A 20,451-nucleotide genomic window follows, 5' to 3' on the forward strand; every position below is an offset into this window, starting at 1 on the left:
CAGTTAAACTCCTAGTTCTTTTGGTTTTAATTATTTTCAACTCTAGAAAAGACTAGGAATTGGCTTGGAAAGTAGCAGGACATGATGACCTGGATCCCTGACAACTTTATGAAGTTTCCTGTCCTGTTGGACTTGAACTTCAGACTTCCTGTAAGTGCTATTATTTTGGATTTTCTGTCACACACAGACAAACCTAATCTTTCTTAAACTGAAGAACAGCTGAGTTACAATATTCGATTCAGGTATTCAATGCAGTGATTAGCTATTTTTATAGATTATACTCCAAAGTTATTATAAAACACTGGAGGAGCCAGGCAGGTGGGCGGGCAGGGCACCAACTGCTGCTGACCAGAGAGAGGAGCTGCCTGCCAATGTCAGCCTGAGCCACAGGCACCACTGCTGCAGGGTGGACAGCAAAACTGTGCTCCTCCAGGGTGGGTACCATGTTGCACTCACCTTTACCCTGAGCATCTAGCAGTGCTGGTATATAGCAGGCATTCAAGAAATGTGTGTGGGATGAACAACGCCTGTGACAAGCAACTGGATTTATTCTTTCCTGACCTTTGCTCCTATGACACACCTCCTCCTAGCTGCCACTATCAACACTTAAGAGCAGAACTTTTCTAGGGAAGTTGGAAGGGAAAGAGCTATTGCCAAGGTCATCCTGAGTGAAGCAGGGTTGTGCTTTGATGAGCTAAACAAGCTGCAGGTATTGGACCCAGAAGCTACTGAGCAGACCATAGAGCTCAAGGAAGAAGTACAAGGAATTTGTGGACAAAACTGGCCAGTTTCAGAAAATAGTTGGTGGTTCAATTGGGTTTGTTGACCAACTTGCCAAAGAAGCAGAAAACGAGAAGATGAAGCCCACTGGTGCTTAGAGCTTGCTCAAATCTACAGCAAAGCAGAGAGAAGCCCAACAGAAGCAACTCTAGGCACTAGCAGCAGAAAAGAAAATGCAGCTCAAAAAGTTATAAGGTTGAATGTGAAGATACATGCAAAGGAGAAGTAGAACAAAATGAACTTATTAACAAATTTATTTTTCAGAAATGAACTGAAAATTTCATTTTCTAGCAGAAGGCAAAAAGAGAAAAAACTCCACAACCCCAAACTAAAATAAAAATCTCTGTACCACTCCACTGGCTTGACTAATGACCCAAGTGTGTCATATAAGATGGTGTAAGGAATACAACATCTCTGAAGGCAGTGAAAAAAAAAATCTGGGGAGTCCTCATCATGGTGCAGTGGTTAACAAATACGACTAGGAACCACGAGGTTGCGGGTTCGATCCCTGGCCTTGCTCAGTGGGTTAAGGATCAGGCACTGCTGTGAGCATGAACATGGTATAGGTCACAGACGTGGCTCGGATCCTGCCTTGCTGTGGCTGTGGTGTAGGATAGTGGCTATAGCTCTGATTTAACCCCTAGCCTGAGAACCTCCATGTGCATTGAATACGGCCCTAAAAGGACAAAAAGACACACACAAAAAAAATCTGGGGGAGCTTATTTCAGATGTCAGTGCATATCTGCAGGCAAATACATATCAATCATTGTGGTTCAGGTTCTTACCTCTTGCATTCTCAGTCTGAAGTGAGCAGCCTGTAAACTTTGATTTGGGGGGGTAAATTTGCAAAGCTTTGCAAAGTAAAGCAATAAATTATTATTTCAAAAAGTTTTTAGGGAGTTCCCGTCGTGGCACAGTGGTTAAAGAATCTGACTAGGAACCATGAGGTTGTGGGTTCGATCCCTGGCCTTGCTCAGTGGGTTGAGGATCCCATGTTGCCGTGAGCTGTGTGCAGGTTGCAGACACAGCTGGGATCCGTTGCCTTGGCTCTGGCGTAGGCCAGTGGCTATGGCTCTGATTAGACCCCTAGCCTGGGAATCTGCATATGCCACGGGAGCAGCCCTAGAAAAGGCAAATAAAATAAAATAATAAAAAATAAATAAAAAAGTTTTTAGGAGTTCCCATTGTGGCTCAGTGGTTAACGAATCTGACTAGGAACCATGAAGTTGCGGGTTCAATCTCTGGCCTTGCTCAATGCGTTAAGGATCCAGCATTGCCATGAGCTGTGGTGTAGGTCACAGATTCGACTTGGATCCTGCGTTGCTATGGCTCCGGCGTAGGTCTGTGACTACAGCTCCAACTAGACTCCCAGCCTAGGAACCTCCATATAATGTGGGTGCAGCCCTAGAAAAGACAAAACAAAACAAAACAGAACCCTAGCCTAGGAACCTCCATATGCCAATGGTGTGGCCCTAGAAAAAAAGACAAAAAAAAAAAAAGTTTTTATAAAACAGTGGTTATATTCCCTGAGAAATAAATAATATCCTTGTATCTTATCTATTTCATACCTAGTAGTTTGTACCTCTTAATTCTCTTCCCCTGTCTTTTTTTAGGCAGCACTTGTGGCATATGGAAGTTCCCAGGCTAGGGGTTGAATTGGAGCCACAGCTGCTGGCCACAGCCAGCAACCTAGGATCTGAGCCTAAAGTGCGACCTATACCACAGCTCATGGCAATGCCAGATCCTTAACCTATTGATTGAGACCAGGGATCGAACCCACGTCCTCATGGATACTAGTCAGATTCATTACTGCTGAGCCATAATAGGAATTCTCTCTTTCCCCCATCTTGCTCCTCCACCTCCAGAACTCTCCCATTGGTAACCACTAGTTCTCTGTATCTGTGAGCCTGTTTCTGTCTTGTTATATTTATTCATTTTCTTTTTCAGATTCCACATGTAAGTGAAAACATACAGTATTCATCTTTCTCTGTTAGACTTATTTCACTAAGCATAATAGCTTCCAGGTCTATCCATGTTGTTGTAAATGGCAAGATTTCATTATTATTATTATTATTATTTGCTTTTTTAGGGCTGCACCCCCAGCATATGGAAGTTCCCAGGCTAAGGGTCAAACTGGAGTTACAAGTGCTGGCCTACGCCACAGCCACAGCCACATGGGATCCGAGCTCCATCTGTGACCTACACCACAGCTCATGGCAACACCGGATCCTTAACCCATTCAACGAGGCCAGGGATTGAATCTGCATCCTAATGGATCCTAGTTGGGTTTGTTAACCGCTGAGCCATGAAGGGAACTCCAAAACTTCATTATATTTCATGGCTAATATTCCACTGTAGGTATGTGTGTATGTATACACACCACATTTTCTTTATCTATTCATCTATTGATTAAACACTTAGGTTGCTTTCGTATCTTGGCTATTGCAAATAATGCTGCTATGAACACTGGGGTGCAATGGGGTCTTTTCAAATTAGTGTTTTCATTTTCTTCAGATATATATCAGATAAACCTAATCTTAGTGAGTTCAAAAGCCTAAAGCAAAATTCTGCTGATCTAGATTAACAAAGAATACCGGAAACCATGGAGATGGAGTAACAACATATTAATTTATGTGCCAGGATCTGGCCCAAACACTTTATAGTTATTATGTCACTTAATTCTCACATAAGCCTTATGAGATACTACTTAATATATAAAGAATTTAAGACAAGAAAGGTTATATAACTCACTCTATTAAAAATGGTGGTATCAGACTGAGTGGCAGGCAGTATTAGCTTCACAGCCCATGCTCTTAGCCACACAGGTAGCTATGGAAGGACAACATCCAAAATCACCCTGGGGATGCTAGCAAGATAACTGGGTAACACTCACATCCATGCAACTTTGTGAAAGCATCTTTTTTTTTTTTTTTTTTTTTTTTTTTTTTTTGGTATTTTGTTCTTTTTCTTTAGGGCTGTACCTGCGGCATATGGAGGTTCCCAGGCTAGGAGTCTAATCAGAGCTATTGCTGCCAGCCACAGCCACAGCCACAGCCACACCAGATCTGAGCTGCTTCTGTGACCTACACTACAGCTCACAGCATCGCCGGATCCTTAACCCACTGAGCAAGGGCAGGGATCTAACCCAAAACCTCATGATTCCTAGTCAGATTCGTTTCCCCTGCGCCACGACGGGAACTCCAGCATCTTCTTTCTTGAAATGACTAAAATATTTTTTCCTTTTTACAGCTGCACCTGCAGCATATGGAAGTTCCCCGACCAGGGATCAAATTGGAGCTGCAGGTGCAGGCCTACGCCACATCCACAGCTACAGCGGATCCGAGCCACATCTGCCACATACACCACAGCCTGAGGCAATGCCGGATCCTTAACCCACTGAGTGAGGGCAGGGATTAAACTCACATCCTTAAGGACATTATGTCAGGTTCTTAACCTGCTGAGCCACAACGGGAACATCCTAAAATGTCTTTTAAAATGAAGTTAAAGCCCCTCGCCCAGACCAGGGATTGAACCTGGCTACAGCAGTGAAAGCACTGAATCCTACTCACTAGACTATCAGGGAACTCTTGCATTTGGAGTCTTGACTGAATAATTTCTGAAACTAGCACAGTGTATCAAATATTAGCACTTACAAACTAATCAAAATTTACTTATGAACCATTCAGATCCAAAACTGAGTACTTTTCTAAGGTCAGCATTATAAAACGTTTTTTACTTTGCAGGCCCTTATCTGCAGCATATAAAATTTCCCAGGCTAGGGGCTGAATGGGATCTGCAGCTGCCAGCCTACACCACAGCCACAGCAACCCGGGATCTGAGCCAAGTCCTGTGACCTACACCACAGCCTATAGCCATGCCAGTTCCTTAACCCACTGAGCAAGGCCAGGGATCAAACCTGAATCCTCATAGATACTAGTTGGGTTCGTTACCACTGAGCCATGATGGGAACTTCAACTTTTTTCACTTTAACTGTAAGGGCAAAGACTAAGTCATAATAAAGAAAAATAGGGAGTTCCCATCATGGCGCAGTGGTTAACGAATCCAACTAGGAACCATGAGGTTGCAGGTTCGATCCCTGGCCTTGCTCGGTGGGTTAAGGATCTGGTGTTGCCATGAGCTGTGGTGTGGGTCGCAGATGCGGCTCAGATTCTGCATTGCTGTGGCTCTGGCGCAGGCTGGCAGCTACAGCTCTGATTAGACTCCTAGCCTGGGAACCTCCATATGCCGCGGGAGCAGCACTAGAGTTGGCAAAAAAACAAAAAGAGAAAAAGAAAAAGAAAAGAAAAATAGAAGTAACTATAACTGTACTTGGCCATAGCTTAACCTCTTAGGGAGGTCTGGCGCATCAATAGCTGGAGACAGGAAGGAGAAAAAATAGCTTTATTTTTCATAATGTAACAGCTTTACTGAGATGTAATTCATATATGACTCAATTTACCTTTTTTTTTTTTTTTTTTTTTTGGCTGTGCTCACGACATATGGAGGTTTTCCTGGGCCAGAGACTGAACCCATGCCATAGCAGTAAACTGAGCTATTGCAAGGACAACACCAGATCCTTAACCTGCTATGCCACAACAGGAGTCCGCAGCTTACCTTTTTTTTTTTTTTCGCAGTTTACCATTTTAAGTGTAAAATTCAATGGTTTTTAGTATATTCGAAGAGTTGTACCTCCATTACTATAATTGATTTTAGAATTGTTTCATCACCCCGAAAAGAAACCCCACAGCCATCAGCACTTACGCCCTATTCCCCCCAACCCCCTGAACTCTAGGTAGCCAATAAACTACTTTCTGTCTCTATAGATTTGTCTGTTCTGGACAGATCATATAAATAGAATACAATATGCGGCCTTTTGCAGCATTTATCAGTACTTCATTTCTTTCTGTTGCCAAATATTATTCCATAGTATGGATATAACACATTTGTTTATCCATATTATTAGCTAGTGGACCTGTGTGTTTTTTCCACTTTTTAGCTACAAAAATAATGCTACCATGAACATTTATGTGTATACACTTTATGTAGATCCATGTTTTCATTTCTCTTGGGTATATACCTAAGAATGGAATTGGTGGCTCATATGGTAATTCCATATTTAACTTTTTGAGGAACTGCCAGACTGTTTTGCAAAGCTGCTATACCATCTTACATTCCTACCAGCAGTGTATGAGGGCTCCAATCCTTCCACTTCCTGGCCAACACTTGTTATTATCTGTCTTTTTATTATAATAACAAGTGGGTATAAAGTAATATATCATCATAGTTTTTTTTTTTTTCTTTTTACAGCCACACCTGTAGCACATGGAAGTTCCCAGGTTAGGAGTCAAACTGGAGCTGCAGCTGCCAGCCTACATGACAGCATGACACACTTGATCCGAGCTGCATCTGTGACCTACACCACAGCTTGCAGCAACACTGTATCCTTAACCCACTGAGCCAGGCCAGGGATTGAACCCACATCCTCATGGATATTAGTTGGATTCTTAACCCACTGAGACACAAAGGGAACTCCCAATTCAATGATTAATGTATAAAGTTTTATAACCGCCATCATAATCATAATATAAAACATTTTTACCATCCAGAGTTGCTTTCTCTCTTTGCAACTGATCAACTCTATGAGTCTTACGCATTATTTTTGAAAATTTTTCCCCGTTCTCCCCACCCATCTTTTTCTAGAACTCTAAGCTTTTCAGGTTAACAAATTCAAAAATAAATATTCTTAAAGGTCCTGGAAGTTTGTTTGGTAAAGCAGTATGAGGGCATCTACCAGATAATAAACTTTTTTCCTGAGTGGAACTCAGGCACGTGATGCAATGGCCTGTGCTCCTTACTCCCCAGGAGTCTGGCAGCTCACCACCACCCTCTGTTCTTTATTCATTCTAACTGGCTCTCCCTGACAGCTAACATTGTTAGAGAGCTCTACTGTCTTGAAATTCTCCCTTCCATTGGACTGACCAAAACTCTTCCCATGTCTTCTTCTACCTTTCTCATTGTTTCTTATTTTCTTGCTCTCTCAATGCTGCCTTCCATGTTAAAAAGCCATATACTTCCTTCTTGGGCTCTTTTCTGTGCTTTTGTACCTCATTCTGCTCCCCCCCCGACACCACACACACACACACACACACACATACACACACACACCCTCTCAAATCCACTTCAATATTCCTACCTTGTTCCTGAGCTCAAGACTTTTATTTCCGGTTGCTTCTGGGGATTTTCACTTGAATGGTTGAAGCCAGATCTATACTAGGTCTCCCTGTTTTCATTACCAACAAAGCCTGTCTATACCTTCTCCTTCTGCTTTACCACATCACTCCCTCACACACATTCAATTGGGCATAAAGACTTGTTGAGCCTGCTCCTCAAATTTGCGACCACTCTCTATGCTCCCTTTAGCCTCAACTTTAAAAGAGCATCCCCAGCAAGTACCCCAGGTACCCTCCATTCAGCTCCAGAAATCTTCCAAATGTAGACTACTAAATATTTATACTCCCAGTGATTGAACACGCAACCTCATGGTTCCTAGTCGGATTTGTTTCCACTGTGCCACGATGGTAATTCTCAATAGTTCGTTCTTTTGACTAGATTAGGAAACGCTACGGACACTGGGGAGCCAATGGAGGATCTTCGTCAGGGCATTAACAGGATCACATATGCACCTTAGAAAGATGATTCCAATAATAGCATTACCAAGGGAATAAGACACACCCACAGTAATGGGCTTACTATAGTAGTCCTGACAAGAGATGAGGGCTTGAGGAGTTCCCATCGTGGCACAATGGTTAATGAATCCGACTAGGAACCATGAGGTTGCCGGTTCTATCCCTGGCCTTGCTCAGTGGGTTAAGGATCCAGTGTTGCCATGAGCTGTGGTGTAGGTTGCAGACGCGGCTTGGATCCTGCATTGCTGTGGCTCTGGTGTAGGCAAGTGGCTACAGCTCCAATTGGACCCCTAGCCTGGGAACCTCCATATGCTGTGGGTATGGCCCTAAAAAGACAAAAGACAAAAAAAAAAGAGAGAGATGAGGGCTTGAACCAAGACAATTATAAAGGGGAGTTCCCGTCGTGGCTCAGTGGTTAACGAATCTGACTAGGGACCATGAGGTTGCAGGTTCTATCTCTGGCCTTGCTCAGTGGGTTAAGGATCCAGCGTTGCCGTGAGCTGTGGTGTAGGTTGCTGTGGCTCTTGTGTAGGCCGGTGGCTACAGCTCCGACTGGACCCCTAGCCTGGGAACCTCCATATGCCACGGGTGTGGCCCCAGAAAAGGCAAAAAAAAAAAAAAAAAAAAGACAATTATAAAGGGATTAGAGCAAAGAGAACATTTTCAGATTGCTTTTTGTCTCACTAGAAATATTATCCTAAAAAAAATAAAAAAAATTAAAAAAAATAAAGGAGTTCCCATCGTGGCGCAGTGGTTAACGAATCCAACTAGGAACCATGAGGTTGCGGGTTCGGTCCCTGCCCTTGCTCAGTGGGTTAGCGATCCAGCGTTGCCGTGAGCTGTGGTGTAGATTGCAGACATGGCTCGGATCCCGCGTTGCTGTGGCTCTGGCGTAGGCCAGTGGCTACAGCTCCGATTGGACCCCTAGCCTGGGAACCTCCATATGCTGTGGGAGCGGCCCAAGAAATAGCAAAAAGACAAATAAATAAATAAATAAATAAAAAAGAAATATTATCCTATAGGGTTACCATATGATCTAGCAATCTCGTTCCTGGGCATATACCCAGACAAAATTATATCTCAAAAAGATACATGCACCCCTATGTTCATAGCAGCACTATTCACAATAGCCAAGACATGAATACATCCTAAATGCCCATCAACAGATGAATGGATAAGAATGTGCTACATAGATACCATGGAATACTACTCAGCCATAAAAAGAACAAACCAGAGACTATCATACTAATGAGGTCAAAAAAAGAAAGACAGGAGTTCCCATCATGGCTCAGTGGTTAAGGAATCCGACCAGGAACCATGAGATTTCGGATTCAATCCCTGGCCTTGCTCAGTGTGTTAAGGATCCGGCGTTGCTGTGAGCTGTGGTGTAGGCCGCAGATGCAGCTCGGATCCCACGTTGCTGTGGCTCTGGTATAGGCTGGCGGCTACAGCTCTGATTAGACCCCTAGCCTGGCAATCTCCATATGCCGTGGGAACGGCCCAAGAAAATGGCAAAAAGGCGAAGAAAAAAAAAAGAGAGAAAGATAAATACCATATGATCTTGCTCATATGTGGAATTTAAAATATGACAAAAGTGAACCTATCTATGAAACAGACTCAAAAACACAGAGAACAGGCCTGTGGTTGCCAAGGAGGAGGGAGCTGGGGAAGGGATGGAGTGGGAGGTTGGGATTAGCAGATGTAAGCTATTATACATGGAGAGGATAAACAACAAGATCCTACTATAAATTACAGAGAAATATATTCAATGTCCCATAATAAACCATAATGGAAAAGAATGTTTTAAAAAGCAGTGAATATGTATGTATAACTGAATCACTTTGCTGATTTACAATACCGTAAATCAACCATACCTCAATAAAAAAAAAAAAAAAAGAATATCATCATAAAAGTAAAAACCTGTCTCTTTGGATCCCATCTGTAGAGATAACCACCGTGAACATTTTACTTGTACAATAAGTACTTACTAAGTGCCTAGAAAGCAACAAGAATGACTGGTTATGAACATGCAGTCTAAGCCATGATGTCTGGATTCAAGTCCTAGGATCATCTCAATAACTGCATAATTTTGAAAAAGTTATTTAACCTCTATGTCTCAATTTCCGCATCTATTAAACTGGAATAATAATAGAATCTACATCATAAGGTTGCTGCTGTGCAGAAAAGGAAACCTTTGAACTGGTTAATAAAAAACAAGTAGTTTTAAAAAAAGAAAGTAGTAGTTCAAGTTTATATGAACTAACCAGGTTTATATCCCTGCTCTGTCATAGCAAAGACCAAGCCAGACACTGTGGTATTTATATACAACATATATTATCTTTAATTTTCATCATCCTTGAAAAGTAGTCAAGAATTCCCATTTTAAGAATGAAAATTCCAGGAGTTCCTGTCATGGCTCGGTGGTTAACAACTCCGACTAGGAACCATGAGGTTGCGGGTTCGCTCCCTGGCCTTGCTCAATGGGTTAACGATCCGGCGTTGCCGTGAGCTGTGGTGTAGGTTGCAGACGCAGCTCGGATCCTGCGTTGCTGTGTCTCTGGCGTGGGCCAGCGGCTACAGCTCCGATTCGACCCCTAGCCTGGGAACCTCCATATGCCGCGGGTGTGGCCCTGGAAAAGGCAAAAAGGCAAAAAAAAAAAAGAATGAAAATTCTGGAGTTCCCGTCGTGGCTCAGTGGTTAACGAATCCGACTAGGAACCATGAGACTGCAGGTTCGATCCCTGGCCTTGCTCAGTGGGTTAAGGATCCAGTGTTGCCGTGAGCTGTGGTGTAGGTTGCAGATGCGGCTCAGACCCTGCGTTGCTGTGGCTCTGGCATGGGCATGGCAGCTACAGCTCCAATTAGACCCCTAGCCTGGGAACCTCCATATGCCGCGGGTGTGGCCCTAGAAAAGGCAAAAAGACAAAAAAAAAAAAAAAAAAAAAAAAAAAGAATGAAAATTCTGTTAAGTTCCCATTGTGACTCAGTGGTAATGAACGCTACTAGTATCCAGGAAGACTTGGGTTCCATCCCTGGCCTTGCTCAGTGGGTTAAGGATCCAGCATTGCCTTCAGCTGTGTAGGTTGCACATGTGGCTCGGATCTGGCATTACTATGACTGTGCCATACGCCAGCAGCTCTGATTTGATCCCTAGCCTGGGGACTTCCATGTGCTGTAGGCACGGTCCCCAAAAAAAAGTAGAAAAAAAAAAAAAAGAATGAAAATATTGGTGTTCTCTTGTGGCGCAGTAGGTTAAGGATTCAGCAATGTCACTGCAGTGGTTTGGGTAACTACTATGGCACCAACATTTTGATCTCTGGTCTGAGAATTTTCACATGGGTGGGTGTGCTCCCCCCAAAAAAAAGAATGAAAATACTGCAAGTCTATGCTATGACACAGCAAGGATATAAACCTGGGTCTACCTAATTCCTATATAAATCAGTTTGCAGTGAATTTAATTAACATGAGTCAGTCATCCAAGGACTGAGCATATATGGGTGCATTTAATCTACTTTTTGCACCTGAAAAACAGAGAAATACACCTTAGAAGTGGAATTCAACTCAAGGAAAATATTCCTTTTTTATAATACTCCTGCTAGCCCCTAACACTAACTCTTTCACTTGGCTCAATTCAGGCCCTAGTTGAACATTCATTTGTATTGTTACAATGGATTGCAATGGAGTCTCCCAGCATTCTCTCTCACCCTGCTTTGGATCAGTTCTCCAGCCTGTTTACCTAGGGTCCAAACATGATAACGTCCCTCTCCTTTATAAACATTTTTTTAAGGAGTTCCCTTCGTGGTACAGCAGAAATGAATACTAGGAACCATGAGGTTGTGAGTTCAATCCCTGGCCTAGCTCAGTGGGTTGAGGATCCGGCATTGCCGTGAGCTGTGGTGTAGGTCGCAGATGCGGCTTGGATCTGGCTTACTGTGGCTGTGGCGTAGGCTGGCAGCTGTAGCTCCAATTTGACCCCTAGCCTGGGAACCTCCATATGTCACAGGCGTGGCCCTGAAAAAAACAGAAAGACAAAAAAAAGCGGTCCTGAAAAGAGAAAAAGAAAAAAAGAAAAAAAACTTGAAAAAAAAATTTTAATTTATTATAGTTGATTAACAATATTCTGTCAATTTCTGCTGTATAGCATACATATTACACACACACACACACACACACACACACACACACACACACAGGCACACATTCTTTTTCTCTCATATTATCCTCCATCATGTTCCATCATAAGTGGCTAAATACAGTTCCCTGGGCTATACAGCAGGATCTCATTGCTTATCCACTCCAAATGCAACAGTTTTCATCTAGTAACCCCAAACTCCCAGTCCATCCCACTTCTCTAGATATGTGCCCAGGAGTGGGATTGCTAGGTCATGTGGTAGTTCTTTTTTTTTAATTTTTTTATTACATTTCATTTACAATGTTCTGTCAATTTCTGCTGCACAGCAACCCAGTATATATATGTATGTATGTGTATATATATAAATATGTATGTGTGCATCACACACATACATACATGTAGATATATAGATATATATACACAAACACACACACACCTTGGACTATACAGCAGAATCTCATTGCCTATCCATTCTAAATGCAATAGATTGCATCTAGTAACCCCAAACTCCCAGTCCATCCCACTTCCTCCCCCTCCCTCTTAGCAACCATAAGTCTGTTTTCCAAGTCCATGAGTTTGTTTCTTTTCTGTAAATAGGTTCATCTGTGCCGTATATTAGATTCCAGATATGTGATATCATCTGGTATTTTTGTCTTTCTCCTTCTGACTTACTTCACTTAGTATGAGAGTCTCTAGTTCCATCCATGCTGCTGCAAATGGCATTATTTTGTTCTTTTCATGGCTGAGTAGTATTCCATTGTAGATATGTACATCTTCTTAATCCATTAATCTGTCCTTGGACATTTAGGTTGTTTCCATGTCTTGGCTATTGTGAATACTGCTTCAATGAACATAGGGATGCACATATATTTTTCAATGAATGCTTTATCTGGATATACACCTAGGAGTGAGATTGCTGGATCATATGGTAGTTCTATATTTAGTTTTTTGAGGTACCTCCATACTGTTTTCCATAGCGGTTGTACCAATTTACATTCCCACCAACAGTGTACGAGGGTTTCCTTTTCTCCACACCCTTTCCAGCATTTGTTATTTGTAGACTTACTAATGATGGCCATTCTGACTGGTGTGAGGTGCTACCTCAATGTAGGGTTTTTTTGTTTTGTTTTGTTTTGTTTTGTCTTTTGTCCTTTTTTAGGGCTGCACTAATGGCATATGGAGGTTCCTAAGCTAGGGGTCGAATCGGAGCTGTTGCTGCCGGTCTATGCCAGAGCCACAGCAATGCCAGATCTGAGCCACGTCTGCAATCTACACCACAGCACACGGCAACACCGGATCTTTAACCCACTGAGCAAGGCCAGGGATCAAACCTGCAACCTCACGGTTTCTAGTCGGATTTGTTTCTGCTACACCACAACAAGAACGCCTCAGTGTAGTTTTGATTTGCATTTCTCTAATAGTGATGTTGAGCATTTTTTCATGTGTCTGTTGGCCAGCCGCTCTCACGGCATATGGAAGTTCCCAGGCTAGGGGTCGCATTGAAGCTATAGCCGCTGGCCTACACCAGAGCCACAGAAAAGCACGATCCAGGCCGAGTCTGCAACCTACACCACAGCTCACGGCAACACCGGATCCTTAACCCACTGAGCAATGCCAGGGATTGAACCTGCGTCCGCATGGATACTAGTCGGGTTTGTTAACCACTGAGCCACGACGAGAACTCCCATACATCTTCTTTAGAAAAATGTCTATTTAGGTCGTATGCCCATTTTCCAGTGTTTTTTTTTTTTTTTTTTTTTTTTTTTTTTTTGCTGTTGAGTTGTATGAGGTGTTTGTATATTTTAGAGATTAAGCCCTTGCTGGTTGCATCTTTTGCAATTATTTTCTCCCATTCTGGAGGTTGTCTTTTTTTGTTTTGTTTTGTTTTTGTCTTTTTGGGGCCACACCAGTGACATATGAAGGTTCCCAGGCTAGGGGTCAAATTGGAGCTGTAGCCACCAGCCTATGCCAGAGCTCCGGCAATGTGAGATCTAAGCCATATCTGCAACCTACACCACAGCTCATGGCAACACCAGATCCTTAACCCACTGAGCTATGCCAGGGATTGAACCTGCGTCCTCATGGATGCTAGTCGGGTTTGTTAACCACTGAGCCACTTCAGGAACTCCATCTTTTTTTATTTTTATGGTTTCCTTTGCTGTGCAAAAGCCTGTAAGTTTGATTAGGTCCCATTGGTTTATGTTTGTCTTTATTTCTATTGCTTTGGGAGATTGACCTAAGAAAGCATTTGTATGGTTGATGTCAGAGAAAGTTTTGTCTATGTTCTCTTCTAGGAGTTTGATGGTGTCTTGTCTTTTGTTTAAGTCTTTAATCCATTTTGAGTTTATTTTTATGTATGGTGTGAGGGTCTGTTCTAGTTTCATTGATTTACATGCCTTTGTCCAGTTTTCCCAGCACCACTTACTGAAGAGACTGTCTTTTTCCCATTTTATATTCTTGCCTCCTTTGCAGAAGATCAATTGACCATAGGAGTCTGGGTTTATTTCTGGGTTCTCTATTCTGTTCCATTGGTCTGTAGGTCTGTTTTTGTACAAGCACCACACTGTCTTGATGACTGTAGCTTTGTAATATTGTCTGAAGTCTGGGAGAGTTATACCTCCTGCTTGGTTTTTTGTTACTCAGGATTGCTTTGGCAATTCTGGGTCTTTTATGGTTCCATATAAATTTTTGGATTGTTTGTTCTAGATCTATGAAAAATGTCATGGTTAATTTGATAGAGATTGCATTGAATCTATAGATTGCTTTGGGTAATATGGCAATTTAATGATATTAATTCTTCCAATCCAGGATCATGGAATATCTTTCCATTTCTTTGAATCCTCTTTAATTTCCTTGATTAATGTTTTATAGTTCTCAGTATATAACTCTTTCACCTCCTTGATCAGGTTTATTCCTAGGTATTTCATTCATATGGTAGTTCTATATTTAGTTTTTTGAGGTACCTCCATACTGTTTTCCACAGCGGTTGTACCAATTTACATTCCCACCAACAGTGAAGGAGGGTACCCTTTTCTCCACACCCTCTACAGCATTTGCTATTTGTTGACTTGTTAATGATGGCCATTCTGACTGGTGTGAGAATCAAAACTCAATGTAGTTTTGACATAAAGCTTTTTAAGGGATCCCCAAGCCATAGCATCATTTTCCAAACTGTATGGTCACAGAACTGACAGAATATCAGGAGTTCCTGTCATGGCGAAGTTGAAATGAATCCGACTAGGAACAATGACGTTGCGGGTTTGGTCCCTGGCTTCGCTCAGTGGGTTAAAGATCTGGCATTGCCGTGAGCTGTGGTGTAGGCTGCAGACACGGTTTGGATCCTGCGTTGCTGCGGCTGTGGCATAGGCCATCGGCTACAGCTCTAATTCAACCCCTAGCCTGGGAACCTCCATATACCACAGGTGCGGCCCTCAAAAGACAAAATAAATAAATTAATTAATTAAATAAAATAAACTGACAAAACATCAGCTGGCACTCAGAGCATCTACTGAATGCCTGGATTAGAATAGAAAGAAAAAGAATGGTCTCAGTAATTAATGAAAAAAATTAAACTTTGTAATCTAATAAAAAAAGATTAGAAAAAAATGAAGCCACCCTTATTTTCTTGCAAACAAAATTTCATGTTATAATTAGAACACAAGATAAAATGTTGCAGACATGTAGTATGTAATTAAATAGAAAGCACAGACCATGCTAATTATCTGAATCATGTAATAAAAAGCAGATCATGTACATTCATGATGTCTCAGGAGTCTTAACTTTTAGTATTACATAAATGTGCTTAGAATTTCTTACTTTTACACTTTAAAAATATTTTTAGAAGAAAAATTACTAAATTGTTCCTTTTCTTTTTTTCAGTCCCACAACATGTATCACATTGGCATTCTTCAATTCAGTAGCTTCAGGACAACCTGGGGAGCTTGTTAAATGCCGTGTGTTAATAGCTGCTTTCCAGGTCATGTTGCTCAGCAGAGTACAGTAATACAATTCCTTGTGCTTAAGAAAGAGAGAAAGGAATTGAAATAGATGCATCTCATGTGTGTGTGTGCACGCATGTGTGTGTATTTTTAAATGGAATGATATAGATTGTATTTAAAAAGTTAACTGTCAGTAGTTATTTACCTAGAAACTTGTAAAAAATACTGCTGCCTAGGTCTCACTGTCCTCCAATTCCCCTCCCACGTTATGAATTAACTGCTTGGATGTGGAGTCTGAGCATCAGACTGAGCACTTTTAAAAGCTCCCAAGTCTGTAAATTATTGCTACAGGGTAGGGAGGGAATCAAGTGGAAACCAGATTTATCTGACTGCAATTTATTTTGCAGATTTGACTTAAGAGCCATGTAAATATTTTACATAAGTACAAAATTAAATTTGAAAAAGCAAGCCTCAAAACATAAAGCAAACTAACTGCATATTTAATTGGGAGACTCACACAAAGGACTATTTTAAGTGACTTGAATTAGATATCCTAGTGGGGTCTGGGGTATACTCTAAAGATAACAAGCACTCAAGAAAATCTTAGTTTTCAATAATCATACTACTAGTCTTATGATTCTGACACTTTTAGGTGGGCATTTTGGGATAAATAAAATAAGTAACTGCGTTATTGAATACTGAGGTTTCTGGCATTAAATAAAAGATAAAGGAGTTCCCGTTGTGGCTCAGTGGTTAATGAATCTGACTGGGAACCATGAGGTTGTGGGTTCGATCCCCGGCCTTGCTCAGTGGGTTAAGGATCCGGCATTGCTGTGAGCTGTGGTGTAGGTCACAGACATGGCTCGGATCCTGAGTTGCTGTGTCTGTGGCGTAGGCTGGCAGCTACAGCTCCAATTACCCTTAACCTGGGAACCACCATATGCTGCGGGGGCAGCCCTAGAAAAAGGCAAAAAGACAAAAAAAAAAAAAAAAAGATATACATTACGTGGAGTAAAAGCATCATAGTCCTGAACTTAAACTGGAAATATGACTAACCTCTGGAGCAATGTTGCAGCCCTACCATGCAGATTCTGATGTCTATGTTTTTTGTCTAAAGAGAAACAGTGTCCCTGGAAAAACTACTAACTTCTGGTCTAAAGCTAAACATGTAACAAGACTAGAAAATCTTCTACCAGAAAGATGATAAAAGACTGCTAGGATGATGTCAAAAGGAATTGGAAAACCTGAAGAAGATAATATGAGCAACAAATAAAATGGCAATAGACTAAAACATCAAATACAGTTAAATCCTTTAATTTACACTGATTTTTTTTTCTTTTTTCTTTTTTTTTTTTTGGCTGTACCCTCGGCATATAGAAGTTCCCTGGCCAGGGACTGAATCCACACCATAGCAGCGATCCAAGACACTTCAGTGACAATGCTGCACCACAAGAGAACTCCTACACTATTTTTTTTTTTTTTTGGCTTTTTTAGGGCCGTGCTCTTGGCATATGGAGGTTCCCAGGCTAGGGGTTGAATCAGAGCTGGAGCCACTGGCCTACACCACAGCCACAGCAAAACCAGATCTGAGCCGTGTCTGTGAACTACACCACAGCTCACAGCAATGCCAATCCTTACCCACTGAGTGAGGCCAAGGATTAAACCTGCATCCTTATGGATGCTAGTCAGATTCATTTCCACTGAGCCACAATGGGAACTCCAAGAACTCCTACACTGATTTTTTAAAGGACTTCATGTGTCACCTTTGGAGGATGCTAGAAAATCAACTTTTATTTTGAAAGCAGGTAAATAAATGGGAAAACTCAATCATTTATTCTGCCTTTCCTGAACAAATTTCTCTAGAGGGTGACCTAAGAGTTAATGAGCAGAAGTTTTTCCAGCTTATGCATGAAGAATGAATGATAGAATTAGAACCATGTCAGTTTTGGAATTTCCTTGTGGCTCAGCCTGTTAAGGATCTGGTTTTCTCACTGCTGTGCTACAGGTTCAATTCCTGGCCCAGGAACATCTGTATGCTGTAGGTGCAGCTCCCCCGCCCCCACCGCCTCCCCCCAAAAATAACAGTGCAATTTGCAAACAGTGAATTAATGGATATAATCGAGGTAATGATCAACATGAACATCAGCATATAACTGACAGACCAGTCTGCCTAATGTGCCTAGTAATGGAAAACACATCAACAGCCATGAAATAGTCAACTGAGGTAAAGGAGTAGGGTGGAAGAGGGACAAACCTGGATCTAATCAAGCCTATACAGCAGTGATACACATTAGGGTTGCAGGACCCCTTCCTCAGAACTTTTGATTCAATAGGTCTGGAGTGAGGCCAAGAAAAAAAAAAAAAAATATATATATATATATATATATATATATATATGTTTTTTTGCCTAAAGAGAAACAGAGTCCCTGGAAATATATATATATATATATTTTTTTTTTTTTTTCGCTTTTTTAGGGCCACACCCGCAGCATATGGAAGTTCCCAGGCTAGGGGTTGAACTGGAGCTGCAGCTGCCTGACTACACCACAGCCACAGTAACAAGGGATCCGAGCCTCATCTGTGACCTACACCACAGCTCATGGCAACACCAGATCCTTAACCCACTGAGTGAGGCCAGGGATCAAACACGCATCCTCATGGATACTGGCCAGGTTTGTTATCCCTGAGCCATGACAGAAACTCCAGCCAGACACATGCTTTATTATCCAACAAAAGCAAAATGTGAAAACTCCCTACCCAACCTTCAAAAAATAAAGGCAAACATTAAAAAAAATACATGCATTTCATGGGTGCTAAATCCCACCCTCACTTATTAGCATTTCAGATACCACTCATCTACTAGTATATACACCATTTCTAAAATTTGGTATTCATTAAATATAACCATACTCTGAAAATTATCTACAGATTATTAGAAAACCCTGGAGCATTACCAACTAGATAAGGCTTCTTCTTTATGAGCTGAGAAACCAGCCCATTAGCTGAGCATTGGACACTTGGTCTGGTGCTGGCAAGACAAATCACCACCCTGGTTAATGATCATGGAGTCACTAAACAAAGAAGCCTCAACAGGAGTTCCCACTGTGGCACAGTGGGTTAAGAATCTGAGTGCAAGGACTTGGATCACTGTGGAGGCATGGGTTCAATCCCCTGCCAGGCGCAGTGGGCTAAAGGATCCAGCATAGCCACTGCTGCAGTATAAGTTATGGTTATGGTGCGGACTCAATTTCTGGCCTGGAAACTTCCACATGCTACAGGTGTAGCCCTCAAAAGGAAAAAAAAAAAAAAAAAAAAGAAGAGAAATAGAAAAGAAAAGGATGCCTTAAAAGACAAAAGTGTTTAATTATTACATTGCAAACTGAACAATTAATTCTATAGCTACTGGTTTATCTCAAAAATTTTTATCCAGGGAGTTCCCATTATGGCTCAGCAGTAACGAATCCAACTCATATCCACGAGGATGTGTTCCATCCCTGGCCTTTCTCAGTGGGTTAAGGATGCAGCATTGTGGTGTAGGGTGCAGATGTGGCTTGGATCCTGCGTTGCTGTGGTGTAGGCTGGCAGCTGTCACTCTGATTCAACCCCTAGTCTTGGAACTTCCATATGCTTCAAGTGTGGCCCTAAAAAGCAAAAAAAAAAAAAAAAAAAAAAGAAAGAAAGAAAGAAAAGAAAAAGAAAAAAAAATTGTTATCCAAATTTTGACACCTTTAGTCACTGTCTTCACATACAATATCTTGTGGGTATCACATCTTAAAACTGTCTTAACAAATTCCCAGGCAGATATCAAGGTTTAGACAAAGAAAAACTCAAGCCATCTATTTTTGAATCTTATATTGGAATCTCAAATGCAAAAGAAATAATACAAGCTGGAGTTCCTGTGGTGCAGTGGTTAACAAATCTGACTAGGAACCATGAGGTTGCGGGTTCCATCCCTGGCCCTGCTCAGTGGGTCAATGATCTGGCATTGCCGTGAGCTGTGGTGTAGTTTACAGACACGGCTCAGATCCCACGTTGCTGTGGCTCTGGCGTAGGCTGGTGGCTAAAGCTCCCATTCGACCCCTAGCCTGGGAACCTCCATATGCCGCGGGAGCGGCCCAAGAAATGGCAAAACAAAACAAAACAAAAAAATAGAAAAAGAAAAAAAAATACAAGCTAAACATGCCCTTTTTTATTTTTTATTTTATTTTTTTGTTTTTTAGAGTTGAACCCTCAGCATATGGAAGTTCCCAGGCTAGGAGTCAAATCGGAGCTATAGCTGCTGGCCTACACCATAGCCACAATAACACAGGATGCAAGCCTTGTCTGTGACCTACACCACAGTTCACAGCAACGCACAATCCCCAACCCACTGAGTGAGGCCAGGGATCAAACCCACCTCCTCATGGATGCTAGTCAGATTAATTTCCAGTGCACCACAACAGGAACTCCCAAAAGGCCCTTTTTTTAAATACCAAAGAGTCGTACACTAAATTTTAGACTAAACAGGAAGTTCGTCAAATCTGTAAGAACAGGATATCTTTCTATTTGTTTGTGTTGTCTTTAATTTCTTTTATCAGTTTCATATAGTTTTCTGACTATGGGTCTTACATCTCCTTGGTTATATTTATTCCCAGTTATTTTATTTTTTGATGCAATTATAAATGGGATTGTTTTATTAATTTCTCTTATTGATACTTCATTGTTAGTGAATCAGAGCCACAGCTACCAACAGCAATGTAGGATCTAAGCTGTGTCTGTGACCCATGCCACAACTCATGGCAACACTGGATACTTACCCCACGGAGCAAGGTCAGGGATTGAACCCACATCCTCATGGATACTAGTCAGATTCATTTCCTCTGAGCCACAATGAGAACTCCCAGTCTGGCTCTTTTTTATAATAAAAACAGTTTAT

The 20,451-nt window shown here is 41.7% G+C and overlaps 1 protein-coding gene and 1 pseudogene across 2 annotated transcripts in view; one reads left to right on the forward strand and one right to left on the reverse strand.

Annotated features, from left to right (window-relative positions):
- Window positions 1-20,451, reverse strand: part of PRKAR2A (protein kinase cAMP-dependent type II regulatory subunit alpha) — a 93,339-nt gene that overhangs the window by 56,158 nt on the left and 16,730 nt on the right. The gene's annotated exons all lie outside the window — the stretch shown is intronic.
- LOC106505601 (intraflagellar transport protein 20 homolog pseudogene) lies at window positions 572-1,050 on the forward strand (annotated as a pseudogene).

This window comes from Sus scrofa, chromosome 13, assembly GCF_054392235.1.
Source record: "Sus scrofa isolate SSC_HxYL_T2T_F1_AM1 chromosome 13, Sscrofa_HxYL_maternal_Yorkshire_Landrace_v2.0, whole genome shotgun sequence".
In the NCBI taxonomy this organism is placed as follows: domain Eukaryota; kingdom Metazoa; phylum Chordata; class Mammalia; order Artiodactyla; family Suidae; genus Sus; species Sus scrofa.